The 20,698-nt window shown below is 34.9% G+C and overlaps 1 pseudogene; it reads right to left on the reverse strand.

Annotated features, from left to right (window-relative positions):
• Window positions 1-353: 353 nt before the first annotated feature.
• On the reverse strand, window positions 354-1,500 carry LOC131922861 (elongation factor 1-gamma-like; annotated as a pseudogene).
• Window positions 1,501-20,698: the final 19,198 nt, after the last annotated feature.

Raw genomic sequence — 20,698 nt, forward strand, 5'->3', positions numbered from 1 at the left:
TGGATATATTTTCAATGAAATATTGCTAGATTTTTATCAAACATCTTTTCTACATCTACTGAATCATCTATGAAGATGTATCCTTAAAACACTCTAGATAATATATTAGGTTGATTTTTTTCTTATTTTAATATTAAAGCAATTTGGTTGTAGTAACTGGACAAATTCCTCTTGCACATTGTAACCTTTTTTTCTACTCTTCAACATTAAAATTACTGGTACTATAATTTGTAGTGGGATAAAATATAAATTTTAGGTGAGAACATTCTTATTTTTTCAATGTTCAATTTCCTTTAATGATCCCATCTTCCTTGAACGGTGGGTGCACGCAGCTAGGCAACAGCAAGACATGATCACTTAAAGATCTTGCCTTGATTGATGGCTTTGCCCACGTGCTGGAAGGCTCCCTCAGAGGAAGAGTACTCTTGAACCAGGGTCTGGGTCTCCTCCCATCAGGACACAGTTTCCACCATATATATATATATATATATATATATATATATATATATATATATATATATATATAACTTGTAGTCCACCTGTCAATTTTGGGTCAGCAGAAAGGCAAGTGCTTGGCCTTGGAAGGCCTCAATGCCACAAAAGGAGCTTCTATCGGTGGTTCCAAAGAGGATGGCACTAGCAAAAGCATTCTTCCTTAGTTTGTCCAATCGCTGGAGCATTACAGTGATGAGATTGCAACAGAGGAAGGTCTAGGTGAGTTTTTCAGTGAAGCAGTACTCAGCATACCACAGGGACCAACCATCCTTAGCAAAGTGCTACCAAAATATGGCAATGATACAGATAGACAGGGTGTCCTCATTGTAGTGCTTATGTTTAAACTCATCCATCAAAAAGGTACTCTTCTGCATTTGAGCTAAGGGATCATTGGCCTTAAGACTCAGCAGGCAGTGCCTGCTCACACTTGTACATCTCCTTCTCAGGAGCTGGGATAGCTGCCTTTATGTTCCTCTTTCTGCTCAGTCTGGGGCTTCTGTTTTTCTTTTCATGAACCCTTTTCTTTCCTTGTGATATCCTTTTCGGGCTGGCTCTCTGCAAACTTCTTAGCATCAAACTGGGCCATCTTCTCACACAGTTTCACCTCTCACAAGACTTCCCAGAACTGGAGCTGGTTAATGCAGATAAGCACCTATCAGTTGGTAGTGGGGAAGGCTTGGTGACAACAAGTCTTCAAGATCTATTTATAGAGCCACAAAAGGGTGTAGAGAACTGTGATATCAGCCAGTGTAACTTGCTCAACCACCAGAAAAATTCTTTTCTTCGAGAGAGTGTCCAGCAGCCATAGCATTTGCTTCACCTCCTCTTTAGTATTTTCAGTGGCCTGTTAGTTGTGGTGAATGATGCCCAAGGTAGGGAACACCCGGGTGCTGCTTGGAGGAACAATATCATTGTCAACAAAGCTCATCCATGGTACCACCTGAGCTTCTGCCTCTGGAATCCTCCCCGCAGTTCCTCTTTGCTTACACAATAGGCTCTCAACATATAGATACCACATAAAAATTCATAAAATCAACTAACCTGAGCTCATAGGGGCTCACAGAGATTGAACCACCGATCCTGGTGCTTGTACGGGACTAACCTAGGCCCTTTGGAATTATGTTACAGTTGTGTAGCTTGGCCTTCTGGGATGCCTCACAGTGAGAGCAAGGGCGGCCTCTGACTCCATTGCCTGCTTTTGGGACCTCTTCCTTCAACCAGGTTGCCTCGTGTCCAACCTTGTAGGAAAGGAAATGCCTAGTCTTACTGTAACTTTATATGCCATGGCTGGTTGATATCCATGGGGGTCTGCCCTTTTCTGAAGAGAAAAGGAGGAGAGGTGGATGGGGCAAGGGGGGAAAGAAGTGGAGGGAGAGCCTGGAACTAGAGGAGGGAGGGGAATTTGGTTGGGTTATTAAAAGAAAAGGTTGACAATTACAAACACTTAATAGAAGCACATTGTGTTGGGAAAAAAAATGTAGTGAGTTGAATGAAGCTCTTCACTCAAAAATCTGAAACCCTAATTTCCAGCATCTGAATTTGTTCTAATTTGAGGATAGGGCTTTTGCAAGAGTTAGAAGTGAACATTCTCCCTCAGAACCTATAGAAGGTACAAAACAGGAAAAATTTCAGTTTTCTAGCCATCTATATTTCAGATTTGTGATACATTTTCGCAAGGCTAATTTGCACTACTGTTATTAAAACTACTTAATTTCTACCAATTGCTTATAGTTGTCGCAATAACCAAATAGAGTAATACATATCCCTAGTTTAATTAATAAATTGACTTAACAATGAATGATATAGCTTTATTTTGTTTTAAATTAAGAAGAGTCTATGATAGACAAATTCATCTCATCGAATTTATATGACAAGTCAACATAAATACAAGGTGCCTTGACAGATGTTACATAAAAATACGTTTCCTTTCCAACATTCTAGTCATTTAGATTTATTTCAGTACATGACAGCTCAATGCATTAGCCTTTGAGTCATTTCAAATTAGGCATAATAAATGTGAAAACAAATATAAATATCAAATGATATCATTTGCCGTGGGCAAAAGATAATAAAATCGGGTGAAACACTGTAAAAGTAATATGAAAACTTGCTGCCCTGAGGCTAGAAGTTTTGTCTAATGTGTCATTTGAAGTCATCTAAAAACAGGTTTGCAACTTCTAGAGAATACTTCCATGAAGTTGTCATAATATGAATATCTTTGTTCAGCAATTTGTACTTTATTATATAACTAACAATATTTTCAGTAATTATGTGTAAATAAATATTTTCCATAAAAAATTGGAAATCTAATTAATATGTAAGTGCTTTATTTTGTTACAGATATTCATAAATATTTACTTTAGAAAATATTATTTTTAGTACAAAAGCCAAAGGTTTTGTAGAGAGTATACTATTTTTAAAATGAGAACTTCCTTAAGTGCACATTAGAATGAAATCATTTCCTATACCTCAAATAAACCAACATACTTATGTTAATTGAAACATGATTTGTGCATACACATGCGTGCATATTTATATATGTGTGTCTTTGGCAATAATAATCAAAGAAGACGATGCTATCAACTTGTAAGTGGGGGTGCATGGGAGGGGTCAGAGAGAGAGTTCCTGGAAGGGGTTGTTGGATAAAAGGAAGGGGGAAAGTGATGTATTTCTCTTCCAATTGAAAATATATTTAAAAATACAACCAGAAAATCTACCCATGTTAAGGAATTTTTTTCCTTCTATCATTAGTTCTGAACACGGATTGCTTATGACGGTAACTGGTATCTTTAGAAAGGCAGCACCTACTTCAACTTCCCATAGTCAGTTTCTGATGTTTCCTAATAAGTCTCCTAGGGAAACCTAAGGTGTTTGTATCTTTCTCAGTTACCACCTGGGCTGGCTAATCATGACATACCTGGAAAGAGAAACTTCAACAACAACAACAAAAAAAAATTGCGTCTACTAAATTGAGCAATATGCATGTCTATTGGGGCATTTTCTTGATGAATTATTGACATAAACAGGCCCAACCCACATAGGCAGTGATATTTCTGGGCTTGAGCTATATAAGGAAAGGGTAGCTGAGCATGAGCCACGTAACAAGCCTATAAACAGCAATCCTCCGTCACTTCACAGTCAAGTGCCTGCCTTGAGTACCTGTTGGCTACTTGAATGATTAACTGTTACCTGTAATGTGAAATGATTACTTTCTTTCTCAGTGGGCTTTTGATCACTGTATTTACAAAACCAATGGAAAAATTTGAAAAGAAATTTATACAATAAGACTGTAGTTGTTGCTGTCATGAATATGATGGTATTGTTTCAGGAAAGGATTGGAGGAACGTTTAAAATTTGGGGCTTGAAACACCATTGAGTTCTCAAAGGTTAATTGGCAGTTCTGTGGAAGACAGGCGGTAAAAGTTTTGGGAGAAATGTGGAGATTGGAATCTTAGATTTTGAGGTTTCAGAAGGAAGCAATGACTCTCCAGGTCAGTTCATGTAATATTTTGGATTAAGGATTTATGAAAATAAAACGTTTGCTTTATGAGAACAAAAGAAGCTAGTTAGTTAGGGCTGAAAAATCAGTTATGATTAATGATAAATGAGCATCATTAAGGTGAAATCTCCTGGGAAGTACTTCCTCATGGTTAATGCAGAAACTCAGGGCAAGGGGAAAAGGCTGGAATCAAACTGGCTGCTGAAACTTGCAATGTATTGTTCTTATATAGGAACACCGTTCAATTTATAGAACACACATGATGACTTACAGCAATCTATAACTGCAGGTCCAGGGTATCCGACACCCTTAATAACCTCTGTGGGCACAGGGTATACACATGCTGCACTTACATATATACAGGCAAACAATCATACACACAAAATAAGTTTTAAAATTCTAAAATGTATAGACTTCTTGAAAAGTTTTCTACTGACATAAAACAAATAAATAGAAGCTACAAAAGATATAAAAACATCAACTAGACAGCGGTGGCATACGCCTTTAATCCTAGCACTCAGGAGGCACAACCAGGCAGATCTCTGTGATTTCAGGCCACCCTGGTCTAAAGAGTGAGATCCAAGACAGGCACCAAAACTACACAGAAAAACCCTGTTGCTGTGGGATGGTCTGTATGTCAAGTGTGTTGCTGATTGGTCAGTAAATAAATCACTGATTGGCCATTGGCTAGGCAGGAAGTATAGGCGGGACAAGGAAAAGAATTCTGGGAAGTGGAAGGCTGAGAGAGAGACACTGCCAGCCGCCATCAGGACAAGGAAGATGTAAGGTACCAGTAAGCCATGAGCCATGTGGCAAAGTAAAGATTAATAGAAATGGGCTAAATATAAGAGTAAGAGCTAGACAATAACAGGCCTGAGCTAATGGCCAAGCAGTTTAAATAATGTAAGAGTCTGTGTGTTTATTTTATAAGTGGGCTCTGAGACTGGCGGGACTTGGTGGCGGGAGCTGGAGAGAAATTCTCCAGCAACAAATGGCGTCCAACGTGGTGGCAAGAGTTTCCACCTAAAAACTTAGAAAAAAGATTCTAAAACGGAACTAAAAACAGCTTCCTAATTGTCTCTCTCAAATGAGCGGCAGCTGCCGGTTTGAGCTACTGGCGGGTTCCTAGCGTGTGCTCTCGACCTGCAGTATGGCGGGAATGAGGCCTCTGCAAGTAGCACATTAAACTGTGTGGTGAATTTAGCCTTTGCTAGTACAAAACAAAAAAAGAGGTTTCTGGGCTACACGCTACTTTGGTAAAAGTGTAGACCCACTATTTCTGAGAGTTATGGCTCCCAGAGCTGGCAAAAGCGGACCACCGCCATGTTGGGAAGCTGAAGTGGGCGGAGCCAGCAGCCACTGTGCCGTTTCAGGCTTAGAAGGCTGCAGTTTAAAAGGAATAGGCTCAAGCTAATATAAAAAAATAAGTCACGTAAAGATGACTACCACACAGAGAATCTGGATTATGTTCTCTTTGATATTCGTAACTGCAGAAAAACATTTGATTGTAAAAGCTGTTGAGTTATGCCAAAATGTATATTTTAAAGGTACCTTGACTTCAAAATTTGGATATAAGGATATGTTGCTTTGGAAAAGAGTCTCTGCTCTTGTTTCCACAGAAAGCCAGAGACTATGGATTTGTTCCAGATTAAGATACATCAGGTTTGACCAGCCAAGACCCCCTGAAAGGTCTCCAATGACACCATGGCCCAGATGATTCAACATCCAGAATGGTTTCAAGGCAACTGGCTCAGACGATACAGCCTCATGGACTACTCCATGATCCTAAAATTTTCTTCGTGTCCCCATAAGATACAGCGCCCCCCTCCAGCAGGAAGTAGTAAGAGAAGCTACGCCCAAATTCCCAAATATACCAAGCTGGCTTTAGAGATGGAATTGGCTCACTCCCCCTCTAAACCCAGACATATTGCTCAAAAAAAAAAAAAAATGGTTAAGAGATTCTTGTGTCCCAAATCAGAAGAGCCCTCTGGTGTGGGACAGAGAAAAACCAATATTTTTATTTAAAGCAGGTTGATTATAAATACAATCTCTTTCTAAAGAAAAAAAGGGGATAGTTTAGATATGATAGGATGAAAGGGTAGATTAATGAACCTACTTTTAAAGAGTAACAACTTGTTTAAAATGTTTTACATCGCTATAGATTTTAGTTTATTGATACAAGTTTAAACTTAATTTTGTTATACTGTATATATATTTCTATTCTTGTTTGAGGTATTATGTTTATGTAACTCATTTAAAATTATAATGGATAATTAAAAAATAGATTAATAATTAGTCATCTATGATAATCATATTTGTAGCCATGTTAGTTAAGTCTTCTAGGTATACATAGATATATTTCAGATAGATAGGTAGTCTTCAAACACTTCAAAGACCTACAGAATATGGCATTTAAAATGTTTTAAAAGTTTAGACTTTTTGGACAGTGAGACATGTCTGCTCCTGACAGCACCGATTTACTTCAGAGAGGAGGATGGGCATCGAAGATACTCCATATGGAGTTTATCTTCACCTTGACAAAAATAGCCATTTGGGCAAGAAACTGTTCTTGCCTGGACTGCTTGATCAACTGGACATGCAGGACCCATAGAAAGGTGACCACTGAACTTTGCTTGACAAAATGGTCCTTCAGGTTCCTGCTTTGCAGAGAAAACTGCCAGACATTCTACAGGACACAGAGAAAAGTGAGTAAGAGACTCTAGGCCTGTGGGCTGAAGACAGATGCCCCAACTTTACAAGAGAACTTTGAATGACTGTCCAGGCTGCCAGCTGTCTCTGTCTACCCTACAAGACTCCTAAAAGTTGCTTATATCCTTCTCCATTTCTCAGGTAGTAGTATATCCTTCTGAGGTCTTTGATGTGGTTAAAGACTAGATACTTACAATTTTCCTTAGTTATAATAAAAGATAAGTTAGATATAAAACCTTAAACTTACAAATAGAAGATAGATAGGATCTCTTCTTTAATATTGTAACTGTAATTCTTGCTTGATAATTGTTTTGTTATATGTAATTTTACTATGTTAAAGTTAAAACCTTCCTTTTTAAGAAAAGAAAAGGGGAAGTGCTGTGGGATGGTCTGTATGTCAAGTGTGTTGCTGATTGGTCAGTAAATAAATCACTGATTGGCCATTGGCTAGGCAGGAAGTATAGGCGGGACAAGGAAAAGAATTCTGGGAAGTGGAAGGCTGAGAGAGAGACACTGCCAGCCGCCATCAGGACAAGGAAGATGTAAGGTACCAGTAAGCCATGAGCCATGTGGCAAAGTAAAGATTAATAGAAATGGGCTAAATATAAGAGTAAGAGCTAGACAATAACAGGCCTGAGCTAATGGCCAAGCAGTTTAAATAATGTAAGAGTCTGTGTGTTTATTTTATAAGTGGGCTCTGAGACTGGCGGGACTTGGTGGCGGGAGCTGGAGAGAAATTCTCCAGCAACACCCTGTCTCAAAAAAAAAATAAATAAAACAAACAAAAAAGATATAAAAACATTCTATGAAATTTTTGCAGTTTTTCCAGATGATTACATTTAATTTTATTTTTTAAGAATAATGTAACAAGAACAATATATATAGATATATATCAGCTGTCCAAATATGTCTGCTTAATATTTATCTTCTCAAGTTATTTTTAAGAAAACCATGCCTTCAGATGAGAGGTTTAATATTTCTCAAATTTTAATTTTGTATCTCATAACTATTCACTAATTGTATTATGAATCAAAGTCCATACACACTGGTGCCTAAATCTTTCTACATAACTTTACCTTGTTTCATGTACTATATACATTTAATGAGAAGTTCTTCTTGAATACTTCATTAGCACTTTTTAAACTTATTACATCATTTTACTAATAGTCAATGATTCCAGGCTCCAAAGCCTTGTCTGTTTCCCTGAGAGTCTGTGCGGAGACGTGCATTTCATGCTGTCAGCATGATAAATTAAATAACTAGCCTAAGTAGGTGATTCCCTCTGCTGCCTTTTCTAGTGCAATCCGTGGGTACTCGTGTGATTTGGAAATAATTGTTTGATTTATTTACTTCTTTAAGTAGCTTGTGCAAAATGCTGTGCATTTGGCCACAACATCTTTCTTAATTCATTCATGTGAAAATGCAGAAGATAGCATAATTAAATAATCTCTCCAAGTATGTCAGTGGATAACTCTAATCATAATATGCATTTGTCATTTTAGTGCAAAGGAAATTATCAGTTTAAGAGAATGATGGAGTTTATCATTACTGTGTTAAGGACTGTTTCTTAATTGATATTTTTGTTTAAATTCTAACATGGATCTTGTTTAACCTTTGAAAAAGGTTTCTGTAATGACCATTTTCAGAGTTTATCCATGCAAAGAATGTTAAATGAAGCAAATGGTTCTATGTTTGTTTTAAGCTGATTAATGTACAGAGTGAAGTTTACAATAAATACAAATCATAATTTGCTCAAAAAATGAGTAGTTAGTGCAGCATGTGGATCTTAACTCTAGATGACTCTATGGTAAATGTTTCAGAAAAAATTCAAAATGACTACCACATGCTTACCCAACTTCACATTTTGTTGTATTATATACTGACATTTTCATTTTGGAGATGACAATATATAAGGATATTGTCATTTTCACATATATAGAGAGGATGTTCAGTTGATGGGGTTCACTATAAATTTATATCTTTTTGATCCTCATAATTTTATTTCAAACAAAGACATACTAAGGAATGAATTATTGTGCTTAATGTGGGCAATACCATCCCTGATGTCCTATGATTGGCAAAAATTAAATGACAGGGGGGCACTATAAGTCAACTTGCCTTCCCATTCAATAGCAGCCCCAGATTTTGCAGTCACTTCCTAATGTTCTTCATTCTGGGCTTGCCTTATTTTAAAATCATGAGAAAGGAAGCATTCCTCAACTGGTTTCTGTTAGATGACTCTCTCACTAGAGTGCTGATCATAATTAGCATGCCAATATTAATAAGCAGTAGAAGAGCTGGACATAACATCTTCTTTTTAGATTATCTTATGTTTTAAGAAAATTATGATGATATTTTATTTGTACTGAAATGTGATTTTATTTTGTATGTTAATAAATAAAGTTGCCTTGGGGTCAGAGCTAATAGCAAGCCATAGCAGAAGTCTGGCAGTGGTAGCACATGCCCTTAATCCCCCATCACATGACAGGCAGATCTCTGTGTGTTCAAGAATACAGCCAGCATGGAGACACACATCTTTAATCTCAATAGCAACCATAGCAGACCTGGAGGTCTGTATAGATGGGCAGTGATAAGGAGGTCATGTGGTTGGGTTTACAACCAATGAGAAGGCCGAAGAGAAAGTCTATAAAAAGACAGATACACAGGAAGTAGTGCATTTGCTGAGGGAAAAGACAGCAGCGGCAGCGAAGGGTAAGCTCAGCTCTCAGCCACTGCTCTGACCTCTTGGGCTCTTAACTCTGCAATTGGCACTGTGTTTCTTATTTTAATAAGACTGCTCATCTACAGAAAATAGTTCTTCGCCCTACAAAAGCTTCTCAGTTTTAAGAGGTCCCATTTATTAATTGTTTCTCTTAATGTCTGTGCTACTGGTATTATATTTAGGAAATGATCTCAGGTGCCAATGCGTTCAAGACTACTTCCTACTTACTCTTCTGTCAGGTTCAGAGTAACTGGATTTGTGTTGAGGTCTTTGATCCACTTGGACTTAAGTTTTGTGCATGGTGACAGATATGTATCTATTTGCAGTCTTCTACATGTTGACATCCAGTTATGCCAGCACCATTTGTTCAAGAGGCTTTCCTTTTTCCATTGTATAGCTTTGACTTCTTTGTCAAAAAATCATATGTTTATAGGTGTTTGGATTAATGTCAGGGTCTTCAGTTCCATTCCATTGGTCCACATGTCAGTTTTTAATGCCAGTACCCAGCTGTTTTTATTACTGTAGCTCTATAGTAGAGCTTGAGGTCAGGGATTGTGATGCCTCCAGAGGTTGTTTTATTGTACAGGATTCTTTTGGCTATCCTAGTTTTTTTTGTTTTTCCATATGAAGTTGAGTATTGTTCTTTCCAGGTCTGTGAAAAAATGTGTTGGGATTTTGATGGGGATTACATTAAATCTGTAGATTGTTTTTGGCAAAATTGCCATTTTTACTATGTTAATCCTACCTATCCATGAGCATGGGAAATCTTTCCATTTTCTGACATCTTCTTTAATTTCTTTCTTCAGAGACTTAAAGTTCTTTTCATACAGGTCCTTCAATTGCTTAGTTAGAGTTACCCAAAGGTATTTTATATCATTTGTGGCTATTGTAAATGGTGATGTTTCTCTGATTTCTTTTTCAGCCCGTTTGTCATTTATATATAGAGGATGCTGATTTTTTTTTGAGTTAATATTGTATCCTGCTACATTACTGAAGGTGTTTATAAGCTGTATGAATTCCCTTGGTTGAATTTTTGGGGTCACTGATGTATACTATCATGTCATCTGCAAATAGTGAAAGTTTGACTTCTTCCTTTCCTATTTGTATCTCCTTGATCTCTTTATGTTGTCCTATTGCTCTGGCTAGAACTTCAAGTACTATGCTGAGTATGTACGGGGAGAGTGGACAGCCTTGTCTTGTTCCTGATTTTAGTGGAATTGCTTTGAGTTTCTCTCCATTTAATTTGATATTGGCTGTTGGCTTGCTGTAAATTGCCTTTATTATGTTTAGGTATGTCCCTTGTATTCATGATCTCTCCAGGATTTTTATTATTTAGAGTTGTTGGATTTTGTTGAAGGCTTTTTTTAGCATCTAATGAGATGATCATGTGTTTTTTTTTTTTCTTTCAGTTTGTTGATATGATGGATTTCATTGACAGATTTTTGTATGTTGAACCATGCCAGCATCTCTGGGATGAAGCCTACTTGATAAAGTTGGAGGATTTTTTTTTTTTTGATGTGTTCTTGGATTCAGTTTGTCAGTGTTTTATTGAGTATTTTTGCTTCAATGTTCATGAGAGAGATTGAAAGCAAATGGAATTTTCTCAGTTGCTGTTCCCGCTCCTTGAATAATAGACCCTGACAGAAGAAAATCAATGGAGGAAACACTCATTTTGGCTTGCATTTTGAGGATGCAGCAATCCATGATAAGTCCTATCAGTTGTGGCTTCTGGTATCTCTTCCCACTGTATTTGTAGTTGGCTAGCAGAAGATGGTGACTGATGGAGCTGAGCTAACTTGGCCGTCTTCAACACTGTAAGACTAATATTGACTGAACATGTGTAGCATGGTTCTTCTAAATCAACCGAATCTAAATAAAACTTGATATGCATCCTCAGTGGTCTGTCTCTTATGCAATTATAGGTGATGTCACAATGATAATTAGTATTAACCATTAGAACAGTGCAATGAAATGTGAAAACTGAAGTATGTACAAAAATAATGTAGAAAAATATCTCTAATTGCTATTCTAGTATCTATTTTATGCCTATATCTGTTTTTGTTGTTCTTTAATTCATCTTTAAATATAGTAAAAATTGGAGAGAATGCTCAGTTCCTTTTGTCTGCTCCCATTTGAAATACAGTTACTACTTATTATGATATAAATTTATTAAATATCAGCAATATTTGAATCTCAACTAGCCATTGACAATAAATTAGTATTTTTCCCTGGAAATACCTGCATCTTCTTTTCCCATAGCTTCGTAGAATTAAAAATCCAAATCTTATTTACTTTATAAATCTTTTCAAGAGCTGGCACAACTTATTTAATGTTTGATGTATAATATAACATAAATTGGTTATTAATTTGTAATACTAGTAATATTTCGGTCATAAATATGAACCAGAAGTATTTGCAAGTAAAAACAAAGAAATAATTATTTGCATTACTTTGTGGTCATGCTACAGTTCCAATTGCAGGGAAAATAAAGAATTCTAGATGTGTGCTGGTAAAATTGTAAGAGATCATTTATTGTTAAATGACTTATAAATTCCCTTGCCAATTACAAAGTAAACAGTAAATAAATAGTAGGAAATATATTTTACAATGTTTATATATAAAAATATGTAATCGACTATTATTTTATTGGCATATTTTGCTATAAGATATATATAAAATATTGTTAATATATTAATATCTCCACAAATTTATCTTTTTATTTCTATTTTTAATGTGAGCAAAACAAAGCAACAGAATAATTCAAGAAATTTAAACTGTACAATTCTACCAGAAACATAACTAAATGAAATAGTTTAAAACCTTCCAAATACTTGCCTAATTTGTAATAGCATGTTCCATTACCCATTCACTAATTTTCTCTGAATTAATGCTAATAATTTTTAATCTTAAATAAAAATACATGTAATAATCAAGTTAATAGAGCAGACAATTTACCACTTTATAACAAACACTTTAGCTGTATAGTAACATTAAGCAAATATTTAAGTTGTGGTTATTTCTTTTTAGGGGATTGCCATCAAGAATCCTGGGTTACCTTGCCTGCATATCACTTGCTTGGTGTTGTCTAGATCGTTGTCTCTTCATCTTTTCCAAGTTACTCTTGATTTTTAAGAGAAACTACAAACAAAAATAAAAACAAATAATCTCATTTTAAAGACTAGGTTGGTGAGATTTAAAACTTGTTTTGCTTATATCTTTCAAGCAATCTATACTGAAACTATCCCTATCCCAAAACATCCAACATGTGAATTATTTTCATCGCTCTCCATTTTCTGATATCATTGCACAGATTTAGCATTGAAAATGTTTATTTTTCTTAATGAAAAGGGAAGTAGATTGATAATACACGCTGAAGAAAGAAAGAGTTAGAAAGTCAAGTGCAAGAGTAAACAAACAGGCAGAGAGAATGATGGCTTTATGAATTAACTAGGCAGATGAACTAAGACAGTAATGGGAAAATGAACATCTTTGAAAATATGAATGTATTATCAAAAAGGATTGTTGGAATTTTCAGAATGACTTAACTGTGTCAAATCTATGTAATTATTCTAATTAGATCAATAAAATAAATAATTTTTGTACAGTACAAAAACTAATTAAATATTATAAAATTTTCAATCAATATATTGCAGATGCTATTTATACTAAATTATATTTTGCGGTGGACGACATGAGAATGTAATTCTGTGTCAGTTTTTCTAAAAGTAAACTAATATAAAAAGTAAACAATTCGCTGTAATTCTAATTTAGAATGAAAACAGACCACTGAATACATGTTTTAATAATTATTGTTGATGATAAATTGTTTCAAGTTTTAGAACAGAATTACAAAAACTTTTACTTTGACATTGGTCCAAACAAATTAATTTTAGCTAAAAAGCCTTTGCTAAAATAAAACTGGATTTAACTTTATTAGAGTTACCTTATTCCCATTTTGGATTCACTTACATAAAAAGTTACTTCTTTTTCAAAAATATATGAATGCTTGTCTTGAAACATTGAAGACCTGAGTTTTATTTACTGAACACAATGAAACCACTCCCACCATCAACAACAAAGGAAAACCAGCTCTGGTGGTGTGCTTTAGTAATCTAAATGCTGAGAGGGTAAAGACAAGTGGATACTTTGGGTTAGAGGTCAATCAGCATAGACAAGTTGGAGACAGCAGTCCAGTGGGAGACACTATGTCAAAAAATAATGTGGTAGATGGGATGTGAAGAATGTCAATTAAAGTTTTTTGACCACATACACACACACACACACACACACACACACACACACACACACACAAGCATAAGTACAGCTGAGCTTGCACAAAACCTACAGACACACATAGATGCATGGATGATGATAAATAGGTAAATAGATATTTTTAACATCTCCCATAACAACTCTTGAAAAAAATATAATCTTATAAATGTTTTTGTGAACAGGATTTCACTGTCAAGATAAGAATGTGCTGATGAATTATGTGGAGTTCGTTAAGTAAGCTACTATTGTTTCAAATTGTGGCTCTCCTGTTAGCAGGCCAGTCCTCTGAGGAACAAAAATAAAAACAACCATCATTGATTTTAGTTTCCAAAACCCTTTATCCATGCTATAACTAGAAAATACTTGGATGTTATTCATAATTTTATGTCAGGTCTTATAAAGAATACTGTAATTGCTTATACACAGAAAAGATACACATTAATTTATTATATTAAATACAGTTAAAGATGGCACAATAGATTTTTAAATGAACAACTATCACTTTTATGAGATGATTATTTAAAACACTGACTATAAATTAACTGTATAAATATATAAAAATATAAATGAGAGGTGAAATTGCATAAATTTAAGGTATACTACATTTGATTTTATGGACAATGCATTGTGGGTGATTGCAATAATTAGTGTAACTATCACATAGATCAGTTCACACAGTTACAGTTTATGTTTGTATGTACCCTTATAGGTACATATTTATAATTCATCTGGTATTTTAATGTATACATATAATACTTGGAATATAATAATTAATAAACCCACAAAGCCCTATCACCAGTTATAGGTAATGGGACTTTCAAACTTTTTTCTTGAAAATATTTTATTTGTTGTTTTGAAGATTCATACATGTATGCAATGTGTTTTGATCAAAGAATTCTTTACTCCTCCCCTCCAACTTGACCCTCTCCTTCTTATAACAGTATAACATAAATCTTAAAAGGTCTTATTAAATAAAAAACCCAGAACCAGACATTGGTATGAAAAGCTGAGAGATCAGAAAAGCAAAAAAGAGCCAGCCAGGTTCTTACCTCCTTGGAGATCCTCTGCCAAAGAGAACTGCTTCCTGTATATCCACTCCTATATGCCTTTCTGTTCTGCCATCTCACTTCCTCTCCACCCAGCTACTTCACTTCCTCTTCCTGGCAAGCTCTGTCACTTCCTGTCTGTCTGTACAGACCTCCAGACTTTTATGGTTAACTAGTGTTGGAGTTTAAGGCGTGTACCACCACATCTGGCTTTGTTCCCAGTGTAGCCTTGAAATCATAAAGATCAAGATGGATCTGTGCCTCCCTAGCGATAGGATTAAAGGCATGTGCTACCACTCTCCAGTCTCTATGTCTTCTACAGTGGCTGGCTTTTTCCTCTGATCCTCAGATAAATTTGATTGGGGGACACAGATAAAATATCTCCACATAGAAGGTCATTGATATGAAATTACAGTGGAAAATACAGGGGATTAATGGTTTAAGTGGGAATAGAGCAAGAAAGATAGAGCAAAGAAACAGAAACATTGATACAGGCGAGTGAAACAAAGCTATAGATATAAAAACATATGGGAAAACAATTCTAACTCTTGTTTTGTTGTTGTTGTTGTTGTTGTTGTTGTTTTGGGGGGGTTCAAGACAGGGTTTCTCTGTGCAGCTTTGCACCTTTCCTGGAACTCACTCTGTATCCTAGGCTGGCCTTGAACTCACAGAGATCCACCTGCCTCCGCCTCCTGAGTGCTGGGACTAAGGCATGCACCACCACTGCCCAGCTGCTAACTTTTATGATAATTAATATATATGGTTACAAATGCAAAAGATTTGAAAAGAGGACCTCTGTGTGTATAAACAGTGATGTTCCAAGATGACATGGGTTATTAAAGGAAAATATCCATACTGGGAACAGGCCGTCTCCATACAAGTTATTGGGAAAACTATTCTACAGTGTGAACCATATAACATTGGAGAAAACTACATTAAGTAGTCATTTTAATATATTAAATACAGATATTGATTTACTTACAAAAATGATTGTAGTCTCTGGTAAATAGGAGTTTGTGGAGATCTTTCTCAGTGGAATACCAACATCCTCCCCTCCTTGGAGCAAAATGCAGTTGCCAGGTCCAGACATGAAACAGAACATGTAAAAATTCAAGAAAAAGCAGATATTGTTTTTGAGGTACTAAACTGCCTGTGGTAACTTTGACTTACCGGTGATAGTTGAATGGGAAAAAAAAATCATCAAAAACATAGGTTTTGGGGAGATGTGTGAACTCCTCATTTGTTGCTAGTTATAATACTGAAAGTCATGGAAGTCTTTTTCTGGAACCATTAAATTGGAGCAATATGTTTTGTTCTTTATTGTCAACTTTAAACAGCCTTTTAAGAAACCTGGTGGGAAGTGAAGGAAGGTGAAGTCAATACATAGAAAAAAAAGTTGACAAGAGAGATTAAGGGAAGCAAGTTTGATTAGAAAGAAATTTAAATGTTCCTGACCAATTCTTGGCCTTCTTGAGCTCTAAGATTGATAATCTAAAATTGCACGATACTTTAGTGCATTATTTCTATCATAGCTAGCTCATGCCACAGAGGTAAAAACTATTTTACAATGAAAAAAAAAAAAGACATTATGAATTTGTCCCCAAGCAAAATTACTCAAAGCAAAGTAGGAAACAAGAAATAACCACTCTTTCTGACTCACTTTTTCCTGATTTCTGTCATGCTCCCTGCTCTGTAGGGTTCAATAAAGTTCATTTCCATACCAACCAAACTTTCATTGATTCAGTTCAGCTCCATGAGTTCGCACAGAAGTATTACTCACCCTAAAAGAATGTTAATCAAGTAATTCTATGACATCTATATAACCTTGCAGTAAAAGGCACGACAGAGCAAAGGTCGGTGAATTACACTCTATTTGATGCTTGATTTACTCTACAGCTGTCTCTGACAGTGAGATAGGGCAGCCAGCAACTTAAGCATCCGTGGTTTTCAGAGATGAGGATTTACTTGGTGAAGAATGTAGGCTGCTGTACATAAATAAAAATTAAAATATCTTATCAACATGGAATTTTGGAGTGTGATGGTTTTATTTGTTCATAAGCTTCTAATAATAAAATTTATAAAAATTAAAGGAAACTACTGTTTCTTTTGTACTACTGTAAAAAATTTAATCTCACAAAACTATTTTAAAAGATAGGAGGATAAAAATAGAGCAGGGAGGGCATTTCCTGTACCTGTTACTCCAAGTTAGCACACATCATTGCTTAAAACCTGTTTCAACTTTGACTGTTTACAAAAACACAGGGGTAGATAATATGCTTTTGCAAGAATATAAACATTAGGTTATTAGAAAAAGTGAGTCTAGAGAGATGTCTCAGTGCTTAAAAAACACACAACGAGTTCTGGGTTTGTTTTGAAGTATTCACATCTGTTGGCTCACAACTACCTTTATGTAGATGCAACCAACCTTCTTATTAAATAAGAAACACAGAACCAATGCAAAGAAGAAAGCCAAGAGGTCAGAGCTAAGAGCTAAAACCTTACCCTTCCTCCTGCAGTGGTCCTACCTCTCCGAACCAGAACTACCCCTGTGTTAAAGCCTTTATATAGTGTTCCTGTTCTGCCTTCTCATTGGTTGTAAACCCAAACACATGACCGCCTCATCTCGGCCTGTCTGTATAGGCCTCCAGGTTTTCCATGCTTGGTATTGAGATTAAAGGCATGTGTATCCAATAATGGCTGTATCTCTGAACACACAGAGACTTAGCCAGCTCTGCCTACCAAGTGCTAGGATTACAAGCATACGCCACCACTGCCCTGCTTTCCTATGGCTTGCTAATAGCTCTGTCCCCCAGGCAACTTTATTTATTAACATACAAATAACATTTTAATACAAATAAAGTATCACCATACCTTTAACACAAGTACCCAGGGAAACAAAGACTCTGACATCCACAGGAATTTGCATTCACACACACACACACACACACACACACACACACACACACACACACAAACACCAATTTAAAATTAAATCTTAAAAGGAAGTATTATTGCTTCTCAGTTTGCTTTAGTTAAAATAGTGCCAAATTAAAAATATTTTAGATGTAAGTTAATAAAAAATTATTTGTTTATTTTTTATATTATCATGCCTGAAGTAATGTTGCTACAGAAAGTGTTATTAGAATAGTTAACCTCCAAATTAAGATGTATGGTTATTTTACCTATTATCAAAAAAAATTAATACTCTTGAGGGGAAATTTACTGAAAAATACAAAAAAAATACATTTTATTCAGCAAAGATTTATGATGGAACATCTCCATTAAATGTTAAATGGCATGAAATAATACACCTATACACAGGACAGTAAGGTAATATGATAATGCAGTTGCAGTGATTTTATCATGCAAGAAAATAATTTCCTGAATAGTATAATCTAAAACCAGAAAAGAATATTCTGTCTTCTCAGAATAATGAATTCAGAATTAAAAGCTCAATATCATGTGGAATCCTAAACCTAGATTTTTTAAAAGAATATTTTGAAGATGGGGATGGAATTAATAACTATATTATTTACTTTTCTATTGTGTGATAAAATCCTATGACCAAGGCAACTTATAAAAAGAATGATTTATTTGATTTTGTGGTCCCATAGGTTAAAAGTTGCTCACCATCATGGGAAAGCAGTAGACTGGGAGCTGGAACAGCAGACTGAGAGTTCACATCTTAAATAACAAGTAGGATGAAAAGAAAAGAAACTTGAAAGTGGCATGAGTCTTTAAACTATCAAAATTCTTTTAAAGTGATATACTACCTGCAGTAAGACCACCCATTTTAAATCTATTCAAACAGCTCTACTAACTGGAGCCAATATTCAAATATCCCAGACTAAGAGAACATTGTATTCAAAACACCCTAGCAACACCCAATACAAAACTGTCAATGTGTATGGCACATTCAAAAGTTAAACATGTTTTAAAAATAAATTGATGGAAAATAGATTATATAAGTAAATATACAATTTAACATAATATTCTGCGCTTCCTGAAGCATGTCCATTATTAAATTCTTGACATCTCTTAATTGAATAATTTCATTATTTATCCTTCTAACTCTTCTAATAATATGGGTCTGAACTCTTTTAATAATTTCCCACTAGCAAAGTAAATGTATTAGCAAATTTTTTTAAATTGATTAATTAATTGATGTATACAATTATAATGTCCCAAATAAAATGTTTCTTCATAGTTTTTTAAAAAAATGACATTTTTTATTAAATACATCTTATGCTGATCTATTCCTCTTCTAACTAATAAAATATTTCTTCATGTAGGTAAATGAATTACAATCCTGAAATTTTCAGGCTTCTGTGAATCTGTTCAGAATCGACTGTATAACAAATTCCCCAAGGAATCACTTGAGTAAAATTGATGTATGACAAAGTCCCCAGGGTATTCCTTGAGTAAAAATGATGTGGCTTCAAATGACACAGAGGTGAAAACTTATTGAGCTGTGGCATATCAATCCTGTTCAGGATCCAAAGACATTTATTTGAATTCTAGTCATAAGGACCCTGAGAAAGGGCAGGTTTTAGTCATTTAAACATGTATTCATACAAACTTGAAAGAAGTGTATGCTACTGATTTCCTGATTTTGTGCATGCACACCATTTTATAATTGAGCTTTATGTATTACTATTCTGCAATTAATTCTGATGTGATGATAGCATTTCATCATAAATCTCTCTTAGAATGAATTAATTCATTTGTTTGCAATGATTTTATTCTTAACAAAAAGAGGGAAAGAAACGAAACAAAACAAAAACAAATTCTTGCAGAGGCTGCAACACAGCCTGAGGATCTGAGTTCAACGCCCAGAACCAACATAAACTACCCAACAAAAATCATTACTTGGTGTGAATTCCAGTGGTGAAAAGATGGAGGTAGACCGCAGAGGAGATTCAGCAAAGCTGAACAGGAAAACATATCACAGTAAGAAGAGTCCCTGTCTCAAAAAACAAGAGTGACATCCAAAGTACAAAAGATTCACTTCTTACTTCAATAGAGAGGTACATGTGCGCACACACACACACACACACACACACACACACACACACACGTACCCATTATTTCTGAATTTGAAAAAAAAAAAAAACCTTAGTAGGAAAACATACATAATTAAAGGAATTAAACAAAAATAACCTTCATTCAACATGGACTTATTATTTGATTTTAAGAAAAAATAAGACATTCAAATGTATACAAACATTAATAATATTTTGTAACATAAAAATGGTTGTCCTAACATAGAATTAGGATATTGGTGTCTTTTACATGCTTTCAAAAAGCCATTTATATATTGCTTAATAAAAAAAGCTCATTGCTCTGTGCTTGCCTTGCATTAAAGCAACCACTATGGAAGTCTCATGAAAATTCATCAACATAAAAGAGTGATCAGGAGCAAAATAGTAAAGTGACATTCAACTTTTTTAATAAATGAAATTATGATCTTTGGACCATACAAACGGGAAAGAAATAGTAAGAAAACCACACTTTGAGAGCAATTTTTCCAATTCATTTACTTTGTTTTCTGATATTTGGAAAATAAATTATAATTAGTATAATTAATGGATAATTATAAGTCGATAAAAATTTAGCATTTTTAAATAATCTACAAATTATATACACTCTTATTACATAACATGTATCTTTCATTGGATTAATAGTAATTTATCTTGCTATTCTTATTCATTTAGTTTTTGACATTAGAAATCAGTAATTTTATATATAGTGCTGATGAAGAAAACACATAGTTACATTCTAGTCTGTTTTGTAACTTACAATGAGATCTGAAAGAATAATATACTTTTCATGCAGCAGAATCATCATAAGTTTGTTATAGTAACTTCAAATTGTGTTCCAGTCTTACAGAATGTTTTTTACTGTGCTGTATATAATGACGGCATGTTTTATTATATTTAAACCATTGTCATTATT

This window comes from Peromyscus eremicus, chromosome 12 (genome assembly GCF_949786415.1).
Source record: "Peromyscus eremicus chromosome 12, PerEre_H2_v1, whole genome shotgun sequence".
Lineage (NCBI taxonomy): Eukaryota > Metazoa > Chordata > Mammalia > Rodentia > Cricetidae > Peromyscus > Peromyscus eremicus.